Source organism: Ictidomys tridecemlineatus, chromosome 11 (assembly GCF_052094955.1).
Source record: "Ictidomys tridecemlineatus isolate mIctTri1 chromosome 11, mIctTri1.hap1, whole genome shotgun sequence".
Classification (NCBI taxonomy): domain Eukaryota; kingdom Metazoa; phylum Chordata; class Mammalia; order Rodentia; family Sciuridae; genus Ictidomys; species Ictidomys tridecemlineatus.
The window spans coordinates 81,126,860-81,143,746 of NC_135487.1; the positions used below are offsets into that span (position 1 = coordinate 81,126,860).

The following is a 16,887-nucleotide window of genomic DNA, read 5'->3' on the forward strand; positions in this document are numbered from 1 at the left end:
CCTGAGCCACTGAGATTGCAGGCATGCACCACCGTGCCTGGATTATTACTGAAATATTATTGAATAACTGATAATACTACCTTCTACTATGGGAAAATAGGCAAACACTTAAAAAAATAAATGACTGTATTACTTTATGCTAATATGAATACTTTCATATTATTTGAGCAACCACCTGTTCTATTCTCAGCTGACCTCTATTATATCTGTAAGACACTAATATAATATCTTTTCAGAAGGTGAATAATATGGGAAGTAGGAATGTGACTCAGTGATAGAACACTTGCCTAGCATGCATGAAATCTTGGGTTCAAACCCAAGTACAAAAAAAAAAAGTGGTTAATTTTTGTATAGATTCTGGGTTCAAAGTAAGGTTTACCACCAAATGACATATCTTTTTGTTTTCCATCTACATTGGCCTTTGGTTACTTTGATTTCATAAGACAGACTAACTTGGTTTTACAAACAAGTTTACCCAAGTGGAAGTTTTGTCACCTAATCTCTACTTTCAGTCAAACACTCCCTATATTTCCTACAGCAAAAGTCACTCCACACTTTTCCAGACACTTCTGTTTGAGGTAGATAACCATAGAATGATACAATAGAATTTAAAAATGTATGAAGTATATTTTTAGAAAGGAATAAAGACATAAAAAAGCATTCTTAGACTACTGTCCCATTTTTATAAAAACAAACTATATATTGAAGATGGTGGTGACTAAAACTATAATAGGAGGGATTGTAGGACATATTAAAAAGCCTCAGCAGTGGTTATTGGGAAAATCAATGATTCTTATATGACTCAACTCATTTACTCTTTCAGTCATTTACTCAGTGAATGCACATAAATTAGTATGCTTTGCTAGGACTCCTTATTACTCTCAAGAAGCTCAAATAAATAATAAAACCACATACAAATTTTTTTAAAAGCATATAAAATCAGTACGGGGACAAGTAAACTCAGTGTAGCAGTTCTACTCCTCCAAGAAAAATGCCACTCTTGACAGAACTGTCTTAATAATGTCAATATGAGCACAGAGGGGTCTGTATCACCAATCATTCCCTAGAATTCAGATCAGAGTCTGAAAATCCATCATGCCACTATTTAAAAAGAACAGCTTCATTTCACTTCTGCTTATGGAATTAACAATGCTTGATGTATAAAATAAGAAAAATCACAAGCAATTTTTTTTTTTAAAATTCATATTGGTGCAATCTAATAACTAAGAAAGAACAGTCACTTTACATTTTACTTGTTATATATATTTTGAATGAGATTTATATTTATATATTTCATGTAAAGATTTAAAATACATTTGTATGTTATAAAATATATGAATATTTATATATTTATATATAATTTTGATATAAGGTATATATTACATAGTTATATTCTTCTCTACATGGTTTTATATGTATGTATATGTGTGTAATGTATATGTATATCCATTCTTTTCCCTAAAACTATTTAACTATACAATTTTTAAAATTTTTCCCATACTCGAGACCATATTACAAGTAGGTTTTTTCAACATATTCTTCAATTTAAGAACCAGTATTTACATATTTGGGACTTGGAGAAAGCATTTTCTTCTCTATGTAAGTTCTGGGAGAGATTATTCAAAGGGCATGGAGGAAGCACTCTCTATGTGCCTAGGTGAACACCCATCTCCAAGGCTCCAGGGGGAAGGAACTGGCTCACTTTCTGTCAGTATGAAATGTCCTAATATTATGTTGCTTGAGTGCCTAAATGCAACAGCACACAGCCCTTGCTTTACCACATGCTTGGGAGGTTCATCTTATACCACATGGTCCTCATCCAGCCTTGATTCTGTGAACAAGGGTTTGGGGGTTTAGATATAAATCAGGCTACCGCTGTTATTTTATTGATTCTTTTTACTTATACATGACAGTAAAGTCCATTTTGCTATAATTACACAAGCATAGAATACATTTTATTCTAATTAGGACCCCAGTCTTGTGGATGTACACTTTGCTGGGATTCACTGTGATATATTCATGTATGAACATAGGAAAGTTATGTCAGGTTCATTCCACTGTTTTTCCTATTCCTATCCGCCACCTCCCCTGCCCTTCATTTTCCTTTCTCTAATACATTGAACTTCTATTCTTCCCCTCCCTGTCCTTATTATGGTTAGCTTCTACTTATCAGAGAAAACAGTGCTGTTTTGAAGCTAATGTATTTCTTCATCTAGGAGCTACATTATGAATGTGTTTAATTGAGAAAAACATTATGTGCATTTTTCTTCATTACATTTCAGTGGAATTAAAAAAATTATTCCAGATACTATGCAGAAAATTTACAATTGTTTCTTTGCCTCAGTTAATATTTTAATAATGTCATTTTTTTCCAAAAGAATATAATAATGGTGGGTATCTGGATGAGGTGTTTTTAATAAATTATATAATGAAATTAAAGGCTTATTTAATTATGCTCCACAGAGCATCTAACATAGTCCCAGATGGAAAACCTGCTTGCCTAATTGTAGGTGGTAATCCTATAAATAAATAGACCTGGATATTATATTAGTTTGTTTTCTGCTGCTATAACAAAATATCTAAGGTTGGATAATGTATAAAAACAAAAAGTTTGTTTAGCTCACAGTTCTGGAGTATGAAAGTTCAAGCAACATGGCACTCTCTCTGGGTGAAGGTTCTCTTGGTTGTGACACATTGTGGTGGGTGCTCATGGCAAGAGCACATGAAAGACGGAGCAATCATATAATGAAACAGAAAGTCAGAGACCAGGGAGTATCTGGTCTCGCTTTTCATAATAACCCTCTTTCAGGAACTAGCCAGAATCCCATGAGGACCACCTTAATGTCTTCCATAGCTGATACCACAAATGACCTCCCCTCCCTGCACCTTTTAAAGGTCCCACCACTCCTTCACATCACAACAGGGGAGATCAGGCTTCTACCACATGAGCCCTTGGGGGACAAACCATATCAAAACCAAAGCAGGTGTGAGTATGTGTTTGGGGGGTGGGTAGGGGGTGTCTCACATACACACAGGTAAAACACATTTGTTTACAAACATAATGTCAGAAAGTTATCATAATTTTATCAATCCGGTGAATAATTAAAGTGTAAAAATAGCTATTTTAAATGAAATGTTGGCGCCTTCAGATTATATGACTATGTAATTATGTCAATAAGTCAAGAAAATTTTAATGCTTTAAACTGGGTCCCCGTGGAAGATGTAATTATTCCCTTATTCAACAAATACTGCACCTTACTGGGGCAAAAATGGATTCTTTCCCAACAATTCATAATCTACTAGGGAAGACAGATGTGCCAATATATAACTTCAATGTGATATAGTAAATCTGATATATGAACTTGTACAAGACAAAAATCATTATGTAAAGGAAAAAAATTGTTTTCTTTCTCTGTAGGAGACAGGAAAATTTAGTAGAAAATGAGACTTGTGAACTATGTGTTGAAATGTGAGTGGGAGAAATTCATGTGAATTGAAGATTTGGGGAGAAAAAAAAGTCGTTCCAGGCCCAGATAAAAAGTGACAAGACCTGAAGGTGCCCAGTCAATTTCATCAGAAGCTACTGCCTGAGTGGCTAGAGAGGGTCACACCTCCTATGTTTAAAGACTCCAAGAACAACAGGCTCACAACTCTTAAAGTCTCTGCCTTCTTCCCTGTTTCTCTCTCCCTCACTCTCCTCACTCTGCCATTATAGCCCTCTATTTTATTTCTCTCTGTTTAATCTCTCATTCCCAAGAATTTCCATGCATTTTTGCACATAAATTTGTCTGTTTATCTGCAAACATTTACAGATCACACCCACGCATCCTAATGACCTAATGTCCTCCGAAAAGCTCAACCATAGTGGCAACTTCAATCTGTACTCCAGATTTCTTCTTCAGCTACTATTTGAGTATATTCATAGGATATCTCAAACCAGAAATAAAAATTAGTAGATGTTCTACTACTATCTAAATGATGGTCTTTTGGCTCTTTTCTATTTATAATCAATGTCCAAAAATTTTTTTTTGGTGCCCTTATAGTGAAAACCACAATCTCCAAAGCCTATAGGGGCCAGATGGAAGATGGAAGCCTGTAATTGCAGCTACTCTGGGTGATGAAGCAGGAGAATTGCAAGTTCAAGACCAGCCTGGATAATTGAGCAAGACCCTGTCTCAGAACAAAACAAAACAAAATTTTAAAATGGGTGGGGTGCAGTTCAGTGGTAGACTGATTGCCTAGCATACAAGAGGCCCTTATCCACAGTACCAGAAAAACAAATGAAAAAGCCTATTTTTTAAATTTGCTCTTTTTAGTTATATATAACAATAGAGTCTATTGTGATATATTTATAAATGTGTGGAGTATATCTTATTCAAATTAGGATCCCAGGCTTGTGAATGTACATGATGGTAAGATTCACTGTGGTGTTTTCATATATGTACTTAACAAAATTATGTCAGATTCATTCCACTGTCTTTTCTATTCCTATCCCTCTCCCCTTCCCTTTATTCCCCTTGATGTAATACACTGAACTTTCATTCTTCTTCTCCTCCCCTCTTATTATTTATTAGCAACTACATGGCAGAGAGAACATTCAACCTTTGTTTATTTGGAATTGGCTTTTTTTACTTAGCACAACAGTCTTCAGATCTATCAATTTACCTGCAAATGTCATAAAGTTATTCTTTTTCTTGGCAGGATAATATTCCATTGTGTATATATACCACAATTTCTTTATCCATTCATCTGTTGATGGGCACCAAGGTTGGTTCCATAGCTTAGCTACTGTGAATTGTGTTTCTATAAACATTGATGTGGCTATGTCATTATAGTATGCTGATTTCAAATTCTTTTGATATATACCAAGGAATGGTATAACTAAGTCAAATGATTGTTCCAATCCAGTTTTTTGAGGAATCTCCATACTTCTTTCCAGAGTGATTGCACCAATTTGAAGGCAACATATTGATAAGCACCCCTCCCCCAGCAAAAAAAAAGCAAAAAAATAAAACAAAACAAAACAAAAAATCAAACAAAGGCATAGACTTCAGGGAATAGCAGTTGTCACTGAGTCTCATTGTGGGCAATCTGGAAGACTTGGTAGTATGCACCACTACTGAAGTGGAAACTTCCCTTTAAGTGCAGCTAATTGTTGTCAAGTGGGAACAGGAGTTCTTTGTTTACAGATATTTGGCTTTTTAAAAAGAGAAGCTAGAGATTAAAATTTTGTGAGAAATCTCCCAATTTACAAATGTGGTTATTGAATACGAATTTTCAAAAATTGTATGGGTCAAATTAAAGCATCAGATCATTAGATACATAACCTCTGTCTTACAGATACATATACTTGTGCTGTCTCCTAAATAGGTGAAGCCCCACTTTGTTTACTGTGTTTCCCTGGTAACAAATACATTCTTCTGGGGAAGGAAATGGCATCGTGTAAGTCTTTGAATACTTAGAGCATGTAAAAGCTCAATAAATGATTATTGAATTGAAACTGGAAAACAGACTTTTTTCCTAAGCTACAAGATTCTCTGATAAATCACCTTTCAGGTCTTTCTTGATTAATTTCATTTTGTTATTTGAAAAAAAGATGTTTGCAAAGTAATAACAAAATATGATTGCTTCTGCTTATTAGTCAAGATCTTTGGAAGCCCCTCCTCCGTTAAGTGTTGCTGCAGTTCACTCCATGAACACATGAAATGTTGTTTCTGGATTCCACTCCCAGATTCCCTTCTTTCTAGGTGATTGACCTTAGCCCTGTTCTCTGTTCCCTCTGAAACTCCCTCCTGTTTCTCATGTGCAAAATAGACATAGTAATAGTGTCTACTGCATAGTGTTATTTGTGAAGAGTTTAAGTGAGATTAATCAGAGGGAAATGTTTGGCACAATGCCTGCAATGGAATTCTGATTGAGGTCGTTGTTATAAACAGTTGGATTGATTATAACCTTCAAAAGGAACAGGTCTGTCTGCAAAGAAATTACTTCAAGTGAATTAATAAAGCTCCCTTCTCCATCAGAAATATTCAAACCTGGGACTTATTTGTTGTCTGTTCTTAGATTTAAATGCAATTTTCATAGATCAAACCTCTGTTGAAAATTAAACAAAGTATCATAACCACCACAACAAAACAGATCTTCATTATCCCAGGAGCCAGAGCCTTCACATCTTTCCGTTTAGCCTAAGCATCCTTCTTTACATTTTAATTTTGCTCAGAACCCTGGCATTCCCAATCCTTCCACTTAAGCTAAACAGAAATAGACCCCAGGCTTTGAATGAAATCTCACAACGACACCTTCTCAGCCAGCCCTCTGACTGCATTGGGTTGGCATTACAATATGGCTACATGTTCTCTCTTCTGGAGAAGGAAAGATGGGAACGATCCATCTTCTTGGCTTTGCATTTGTCTTCACAGCAACTACACCTTTTCATAGGATTCTTTTTAGAATGTAATATCAGAGCAAAGCCAACAGAGAAAACTTCCAACGAACGGAATTGCCATGGCAACACCCTACATTTCTCATCAAGTTTGGTCTTGTGTGGATCATCACATTAAAGCTCGTTTTTCAGCTTGGTGAAAGCCATGGCTGTAATCTTCAGTGTGAAAATCTCTTTGGCCCAGCCCGAGGTTAAAAATAGAAGAGCATAATTTGGATTATTTCATGAACATAAAAATCTGGAATTGCAACTCCTCCACAGATGGAATTAATGCAGAGAACAGTGACATTTGGGACCACTTGAATTTCCCCCCTGCGTTTTCAAATTGGACTCAGTGCTTGCCATTATGACTTATTCCTTTTTGAGTGCTGACCAACCACTCAATTCTGAGCAAGACATAGGGTACAGTATTCATCTCCTTCAAGAAACATGATACGAAAGCCTAACATTGAAAAGAACCTGGTCAAAGGGGGAATGTGCGTGTGTATGTATGTGTGTCTGTGTATTTACTTATTTTCAAAGCTAGAAAATTAATCTTAGGTCTTCCCTGGCCAATAAAGCACTATATTTAAAAATCTTTGCACTTGAGATTTCCTCTTAATGGTGAATTAACAGTGCTTTTCTGAACAAGAATTCTCAGAAAAATAATACACATTAAGTGACTTTTTAAAGATGTTCTTCCAAGATTGCAAATTAGTCTTTGGAAAGCTACTTTTTCACTTTGAATGCCTGATGAAAAGTAGGACTACTGAAATGTAGCAAATATGAATATTGGGGGATGCTTTAGCAAACGTATTCCATGGCAGTTACTATAAAAATCAGATATATTTTAGTCCAAAAGAATAGTCAAATTTACTATCACATATTCTTCAATTTCCCCTATAGGTTGTCTGTCATGTGAATATTTTGCGTGTTTCAACTGAAGTTTATACATGGTTTCTAGTCACAAAAACTAAGACTATAAATAAATATAATGAAAATATGCTTTGCCACTTTTCCTAGCAACAGGATATTATCAATTTATTATTACTCTCAAATAGTATAAAATTAAAATGCAAATACTAAATCAAGGACTAATTAAATACCCTATGGTCATAGGGATTTCTGGAACTTATATAATGGATGAGGAATAAAAACTTATGAACCTGTGAACACGCAAGATTAGGTTGGATGACATTTTTTTAAATAAAAAAGATTTAAAAACTATTTACTTGACCATGGAAATGTATACATAATTAAAGTTGATAATTTTCAAAAGAGATAGGCATGGAATTCATTTATTGTTAGCAACATTCTGGAGTGAGGACTTTGGTTTATTTTATACAATAAAAGAGAGCAATTATTATTAAATTTTAAATGTTCCTTCTCTGGTCTGAAACAGACATAGCCATGCAATTGACATATTTTCACAGCCTGTGGCAATGATAGATGCAATTTTAATCACGGGTATTAATTCTCTTCTCTAAGCCACTAGTCCACCCCTTTAACTACTCTATTACTTCACATTGGTATTTATTTCACTGCTACAAGCAGTGATGCATGGAAATTAAACTATAGATATTCATTATTTTCCTGCTTTTGCCTCGGTGCATAAAATTTTCACTTGTACATTGTTAAGAGGTAAAAATCTCATCACTTCATCACAGTTTTATCATCACATGACCTCCTTCTTGTGGTGATTGAATAGTACAGGTTTGGCATAAAGATATCAACTAGCAGAGATGAGCTACAGGAACCGGTGTCAGTGAAGGTGGCTGTGTAACATTGACAGCTGCGAAATAACCTACGATCTCAAGGAAAAGTCAGCAACACACACCATAACCTCAGCTACCACTTGAAAGCTGAGGTTCTGCAACGAAAAGACCAGAAATTCAATTGTTTTCAAATGACATATTGGGTTATCATATTTTTGTCAACAATTACTTTGTCACAAAATCGTTTCTTCTTCTTCTTTTTTTTTTCTTTTTTCTCCCTGTGGACTTAGTGATGGGGACTCTGACTTTCCCCAAAATAACCTTTAATTATCGTTTTTGATCTTGACATTCTCAAAAATGCCCTACTGGCTAGTCTTCTGTAAGTACCATCTGTAAGTTTTGATCATAAACTAACTAGTCCTAGAATCTGCCTGGCAAAAAACATTGCGAGTCATTTTGGGAAAAGTCAGGCACAGTCAATTTTCACAGTCTTGAAACTCGAGATGATTTCTTCCAGCTTTCAGGAGGGAAAAAAAAAATCTGGCATGAAAGCTTGTGTTAGAATTTTCAAGCAAAAATAGAGGGGAAAACTGGAATGCATTAAAAAAAAGATACAGTAGAAATCTGAATATACTAGAAAATGATTTTTGTCAAGAAATTCAGAAATGAATTTGCAATATATCGTTGTGATTTCACCTGATTATTTATACCTAAATAGGGTAAGTTTTACATTTTTGGAGCACATGTAAGAACACAAGGAAAACAAAGAGAATATCATGTATCAGTAAATAGGAAGGAAATATTTCATACCATCTTTAAATTAATCAGAGCTTTAATAAACAGCTAAAAGAAAAAAATGAAGGTCTTTTAAATAAAACAAAATTGTTTTCTTTATCCTGTTCTACATTGGATTAATACTAACTGTGATAATCTGCCATAGCATGGCCAAGATGATATTGTTAGAAATAATAGCACTATACACTCACCTGAACCGTGAGACATTGGAGAGGCTGTTTCTTCTTTGAACAACCTCTGCAACTGTGATTTGATAAAAGCACTTCTTGGGAAAATGCAATGGTCTCTGTCATAAGTGGTACTTACAGGAAAACTATGGCTTGTATTACGCCAATTCATTTGTTTTTATTGTTCACATCTGTTAACTATAGATCCCTTGACATGTCATCCATTATGAAATATTCTTTAAATACCAAAACTTTTCCCCCTTTGTTCATGTTTTATAAAATCATATCCCTAAAGAGTCCTGAGATTGTACAGAGTGCTGATGCAGAACAATGTTTATCTCCTCTAGAGTCCCTATGAAAGGTCTACCTGTAGTGCTCTAGAATCATAGAATTAGCATGGCCTGGATTTTGATAAAAATTCCAAACCTGAGTTTACCAGAAAACTCACAAAAATATTCATTATAAGCAAGTCCAACTCTTCCAGGAGAAGCTGTTAATGTATCCGTTATCTTCTGACCTCAGTTTTCTACTAAGTAATATCTCTTTCTGGAAAGGGCATAGAGTGAAGAGGTTGTGACCCCAGTTTCTAAGGTTAGCTGTATTTCTGGTACCAATAATTTTGTTAATTTAAAGATATGGAAAACAGCCTTTGCTTATTCCTACTCACACTTACTTTTATGTTCTTTAAATACACATTGACCTTACTTAATAGTTAGATAAAACTATGCTACACTAACACTAATAATGCTAGTGTGTAACTATAATTTATTAACAGCCTATAATCTGTCAGCTTAAGGGCCAGGTTTCATGTTCTCCTCTTCCTGCTTGTCCCTCCCACCTACTGGATCATCATCATCATCATTGTCACAGGCAATGTTTATTGAATTATATGGGAATGTACATTATACATGCCATCCATTTAAAATTTCCCAAAACAGTAGTTCAAAAAAGACCACACTACCAAGAACTAAACCCAGATTCATATACAGTTCTATATGCTACAATTTAGCAGCTCCTAAATAGTACATGATGTTTAAAATTCCATCCATGTCTCAATCTTCCCAAATAGTTCATTATCAAAACTAAACCCAGGACTTGATTTATTGTCTATTAATAGCAGACCTATTATCTTCTGGCTGTGTCTATTTGAACCAAGAACCTCTGGATGTAGGAGCTACCCCTTCAAAGACCCCCAGTTTCACCTACTAGCTTTCATAGTTTTAAATGCTTTACTAATGATTAGACCTGCAAGACGAACTCACATCATACAATGACACATCACCTGTCTTACTTGCTAGCCTCTCTTCCCTCCCTCTTCCCTGTTCTTATCCCTTTTCTGTGACAAAGTAAGCTCCCACCCTTTGTCTCTGGATGAGTAATACACTCCACACCAGGAAACATCTTTGAGACTGAACTTTGGAGACTCTACCCAAGTCCCAAGTGGGATTATGAAAGAATTTCTTCAGAGTAAATCATTGTTCTCCCTGGAAGAAAATGTGGCAAATATAATTTACTTCTCATGTGTAATTCACTTGAAATTATTCAAAAAGTAATAGCATTTTAGATTCTGAAAATATGCAAAGAACATCTCCTCAAATAAAAAACATTTATTTTTAAGACAGGATGGTTCCGAAATTTTTTCCACATATTCTCTTTAAAGTCCTGCCATGTACACAACTTTTCTGTTAAGAGGAGGCAAAGAAAACAAGAGGATCAAAGGATCAAAGAGGCGATGTGTATGCAGGGTCAGCTTTGCTACTGGCCAGAGACAGGAATGCACCACAAGGTCAAGTACAGAATAAAAAAGAAGTTAATCACTCATCTGCCATTTTTATCCCTTGGTTATGGTGTAGAAGTACAATGAAGAAATGAGAAGCAATCTTCCCAAAGGATTCTACAAGTTTCTTAGAATTTAAGAAGCAGGATTTCACAGGGTAGGAAGTAAGACTAAGGAGTTGAAAAGATGAAGAAAATAACTTGAAATTTGTGTTCAGTTTCTGGTTGTCTTTGAAGCTGTTTTCTCAGAGTACATTTGCAAACAGAAATAAAGGAGAAAAGGCTCAATTATTATAGGATTAATCCAAAAATTTGAACTGGAAGAAAAAGAGCAATAAAACATCTTTATTCTGACCAAGAGCTAGAATAGTCCTGGACAGTGTACCCACAGACAGGGAATTGAGGACATCTCTCATTTCCCACTCTTGTAAATGTCTTAAGGTTACCCAACCAAAGAGACAAGGAACAGAAGAATTATACCAGAGTAGCAGAGTCTGGAATTCTACCTCATATCCAGAAAGCAGCATGATGTTGATTAGGCTGAACATTGTTCTTGATCACTTCTTCAAAAGACATGACGTTCAACAAACCTTTACAAACCCCATGAGGTGTCTGCTGCAAGTGGAGCCCTTCAGCAAACAGGGAAGGATGGGGTCGCAGCAGAATATCAGAGACAGAGCTGTGCAGACCCCGGAGCCAGAGACAAGTGTTGACTCAGTTGTCTACATTGTTGAAAAAAAAAAAAGTGCTGCTTTTTGAACATGAAGAGCATAAGTCAGCATTGCTTTCTTTGTTTCAATCACTGAAGTAATATGTATCTTCCTGTTAATTATATTAAAGCTCTGCCAGCTTATTTTTTTCTGAATCCCATTTCTAAATCACCTGTTCTCTACTGGTTTCCCCTCCACTACCAAAAACCATGATCCATCCAGAGAAATTTTCCTCAGTCATGCTACTCCATCAGGCTATTGTCCTGCTTTCCTGTTTCTCTTTTTCTCATTATCACTCTGCTTCTCAAACAAATGTGTGTTGTTTTCACTACTATGGTACCCATTCATTCCTTTGCTATTTTTGGACACTGATACCAATAACATTGCTTTTTTGAAGGGCAATACAACCCTGCAATTCACCAAGTCTAATGGCCTTGTTAAAATCAGTTTTATTGAGATATAACTTTTAAACAATAAAATTTGCCAATATAGGTTCACACTTTGATGCCTTTTAACAAGTGTGAATAGTTGTGTGATCCCATCCAACCATAATCACAATAATAGAACTTTCACAATACCCCCAAAAGATTTCAGTGCTTCTCTGCAAGAGGAATTGTCTTTTTAATTTTTATTCTAAACTTCTTAAGAGTGTTTTTTCCCCAGTACCAGTATTGAACCCAGGGCCTTGCGCATGATGGGCGCATGCTCTACAATTGAACTACACCCCTAGCCCTCCTTTTAAATTTTATTTTACTTTGAGACAGGTTTTGCTAAATTGCTCAGACTGGCCTCAAACGTGTGATCCTCCTGCCTCAGCCTTCTGAGTAGCTGGAATTACTTGTAAGAATAGCATCAGTCACTCTTAAAATTCAGCAGTCTGCATGATTCACTTGTCCTTTAGTAAGACTGTAGATCCCTGAACTTCATTCCCTGAAATTCTGTTGTCAAGTTATAAATATTCTGAAATCAGAATCTGACTACTGTACTCCATTATTTAAAACAATGGGGGCTACAGCGCCCCATTGCCTGTGGAAACACTGTCAAGTTGGCACAACATCAGGCCCTGTCGTGCTGGTATTCTCCGGTACGTCCCCATCAGCATTTCCCATTTCTCCTACTCATACCCTAAGCCCTAGGACATCAGGCTGTTTCCCAGATTGCTTCATTCTGCTCCAACCATTCCCTCTACCCAGAAGGTTCCTCTTCCCCAACATCCTTACCCCCAAGTGTACCATCTCCTGCACTCTGCCCTGAATCATTAGCAGCTCTAAGGTGCCAGGATGCAGGTAACTGTCCCACCTCCACCATGGAGTAGGCTTGGAGTAGGAGTTTGGTCCACACCCTCCTTGAGGCTACCACTGTTTATGATAAATGCTTTGATTTCTTCTGTTACATTGGATTCCCTTTTCTTAGTTCTTCAAACCCTCCACAGGGATGAGCACCATAAGCCTCTCTTCCCTTGGCACTTCCCCAGGCAACCCATCTTAGCTTCAGATCTCACTTTATACTTCATTTCTTACATGATGCCTTCCCTGACCTTCCAATTAAAATGAATAATGCTGGTCATTGCCTCCAACACATGTATTACATCTATTTATTGATTTATGCTTAGGAGTCTGTCTAGATACCCTTCTCTTTCACTAGTTAGTAGGATTCATGAAGGGAAAAAATGGTATCAGATTTGTCTGCAGCTGAACAAAAGGACCTGAGCCATTGTAGGTACTTACGAATCTGTTTGTTGAATGCAGTAATAGATTTTGATAAGCTGTGCTCAGTGATAAAATTGATAACTAGATTCTAACAATGATAAAACTATCAGGTGTAATAACTATAGCATTAATCAATATGTCATATTTAACAATGCACCATCATCTCCTCCTTATTTTGATAATATTTTCTCCCTAATTACAGGTAATTTCCTTGAATAGTAAGATCCATGTGTTCCATTCCATTTATGCTCTCCACTGGGCTAGTTGTAAAATTAAAATAATCATTATATTGATGATAATGATAGTAACATTTGGGTGTTGCCATTGCTAAACAATAATGCTAAGCACTTTATTTATGTGGATAAAATCATCATAATCATTAGAATAACTGCATGAGGTAGGTGTGATTATCACTCCATTTTACAGATGAGAAATCTTAAGTTCAGAGTGGTAACTATACAGTGATTAATTAAGCAGCTCTGACAGGAGGCCAATCTAAGCAGTCTAATAGTATTAAAATTGCACTTTGCGAAATTTATTTTCAAGCATCATTTTAGTAAAACAAATGCGTGGATTTATATTTATTCCCATCATTTGCATATCTATGAATTTCATGATCAAAATTTCATTTTTGAAGAAAGACTGTACTGGATGAGTGAGAAAGAAGATAAAATCAGAGAAAGCTCTTTGGGGCTTCCATCTGTAGAACTGTAGCTTTTTAAAAATCAAATATCTCCCAGCTGAGGTGCAATGGCACATTCCTATAATTGCAGAACTCAGGGGACAGAGGCAGAAATGCAGATTTGAGGCCAGACTGGGCAACTTAAGGAGACCACACTCAAAATATAAAATAAGAAGGGCTGGGTATGGAGCTCGGTGGTAAGGAGTCCCTGAGCTCAATCGCAGGTAAAGAGAAAAAATTAGTACCTATCAATTTTCTCCATGCCTTTTTGAGAAGCAAGGTATTGAAGTAAAACCTCCAAAGTTCATCATAAAATAAAAGAGCTTCACAAATGCGATAATATTAATGTCACCTAAGAAGCCAACCTAAAAGAATTATTGCTGAATTATTTACATGAGAATCATACTTAACACTAAAGACCCTCTAAGCATTTTTACTACAGAAAAAAAGGTATGACCATTTTGCTTAAGTCAGCACAATAATACTGGATTCTTTAAAGAAAACTCTTTTCTAAAATTCATTAATTTAATTTTGTTAATTTAATTTCACTGACTGTAGAACAGAGCTAGAGAAACAATTAGATAAAATGGAACAAAATGATATTCCGGCATTCTCTATTTTAAAAAAACAACCCCTGCCCTAGTCTTAGTTTAAGATCCAATAATGCCTCCAGCCTCCACATTTGAATTCTATGTTGTTTCAATGAATGTAATAAGCCACTCAAGGTAGAAACTATATTTCTAGAGAAAAATAGCAACTTTTATTTGCCCATTGCAGTAATGGTCTGAATGATCTCTGACAAATTCAAATGACCAAATGACCTGGCAGGTTTTAGAACAGATGAATAGGTAGCTGATCACTGTAGATCAGTGTAAAAACATGTTAATTATTTCATGTTTTAGTGGAAACTCCCACTGCCACTCCCCTCCCTCCTTTACTTGGCTCCCGGGGGAATGTAATAACTCTGCTGATAATGAAAATCTAACCCATGGTGAAGAATTCTATCTTTACCATACGTTAGGGACTAGTTTTTATATTGCTTCGATAACTCTAAACCTTTAAACTGTTCTTTCTAGGGCAAATTCTGCCCTCCAAAACTTAATTGGGCAGAATCGTATGTTGACTCAGAGGGAATAAAATGCTCTCAGAGTAAACCACTCACCCATTAATTTTTCCAAGGCATCAAGGTATCATTTAGTACCTGGAAAGAGGTAATTTACCACATGGTACTTCGTAGGAGATACTGACTGAGCAGTTTACTCCTAGGGAGAATGTAACTCACCCTGGTTCACTAGAGAAACAGTCTCCTATTATAATCAGGATTATTATCCTCCGTTTACTCCCTTTTTCTGCCTGAGTCTTTCCGTAACAGCTGGGGGCCTCATTTATAAACAACCTGTACAGTAAAATGCCCACGATGCTCACAGTGTGAAAACATAGGAACAAGGTTTATCCTTGGGCATATTATTATTTTATTATTATTTTATATGTATTCGGTGCATTTTCTCCAGAGAGCTGAAGGCATTTCATGAACTTTAAATAACCAGTAGGTATAAATCTATGTCACTGTCTGTAAGTTATAGTTATTTTTAATAACAAATAACTTGAGGGTAGAGAATTGGCTTTTTAAATATTTAAGACATGAAAAAGGACATTTCAATGATCATAGAAAAATGCTAATTTGAAAATCTTACCTTCCTTTGTTTTTTCTATAGCATTTACTAAGTTTGTGAGTTCAAGACTTACACTGCCAAAAGTACAACAGTCTGCTTATAACAGCTACTCAATAAATGTTAATTATTGATCACTGGAATTATATTTTATTTTATTTTATTTTTTTTTAAAGAGAGAGTGAGAGAGAGGGGGACAGAGAGAGAGAGAGAGAATTTTAACGTTTATTTATTTTTTTCTTAGTTCTCGGCGGACACAACATCTTTGTTGGTATGTGGTGCTGAGGATCCAACCCGGGCCGCATGCATGCTAGGCGAGCGCGCTACCGCTTGAGCCATATCCCCAGCCCCATGGAATTATATTTTAATTGTATAAAATTTTACAAAATGTGTTTAACCTAGATTTCTGCAACTAGACATTTCTATTTTCAAGGGTGGGAAGAATAATCTGTTATTGACGAGTTGGGGACATGTGCTTGAACCCCTATCTTGCTAGTGGAAACCCATACCCACTCACAGCACCCATAGACAGCTCCTGGATTCATAAGGGGCTTATATTCTTTGGGTTGCATCTTTCTGTAATTTCTTACTTCTGGTGAATTTTCAATTTATACTAGATCTTAGTTCCTGAGCTTCCTAAATTATGATTTGTTGTTGTTGTTGTTAGCTTTGGTTTCATTTCTCCCTAGAGACAGCTCTTATACTTTCATTCCCTCTCTCTAATCCCCAAAACTATAATCAAAGAACACTCCAGATTATACAAAGGTTTGAGCCTACTGGATGTAAACAGAGACAGCAGCAAAGAAAAGTTTAGGTGAAATTTAAAACCTATATGCACTCTAACCATCCCTCCCCTGGAACCTTCTGACTAGCCACATTTCTCCAGCCCCATCCTAGTTTTTAGGCAACTAGATTACTGCTATTTTCTCAAGTATCTTCTTCCATCTCAGGACTCCTCCCTACCTTCTGCCAACTTAAACCCATGGAATTTCTGCTTAGGTCTAACTAGATCAATTTAAGTCTTATTTGTATAAACTCCCTAACCTAAGTTAGGCCCAAGGAAATATTCTTTTTATAAACAAATATATACAATAAGGTAAAAGATAAAAAAAGAAACTTCCCCTCTTCTCTCTGCATCTCAATCAGAGCAAAATTCTCCTCTTAAACACAATTTGACTTCTGTTCTGGAGATTGTGTCCCTGATGGCACAGGGCAGTCCTGGTGTATGCCTGTTATCCTGGA

General features: G+C 35.9%; 1 protein-coding gene across 2 annotated transcripts in view; it reads left to right on the forward strand.

The window, feature by feature from the left end:
- Positions 1–16,887, forward strand: part of LOC120890843 (uncharacterized) — a 435,648-nt gene that overhangs the window by 370,459 nt on the left and 48,302 nt on the right. The gene's annotated exons all lie outside the window — the stretch shown is intronic.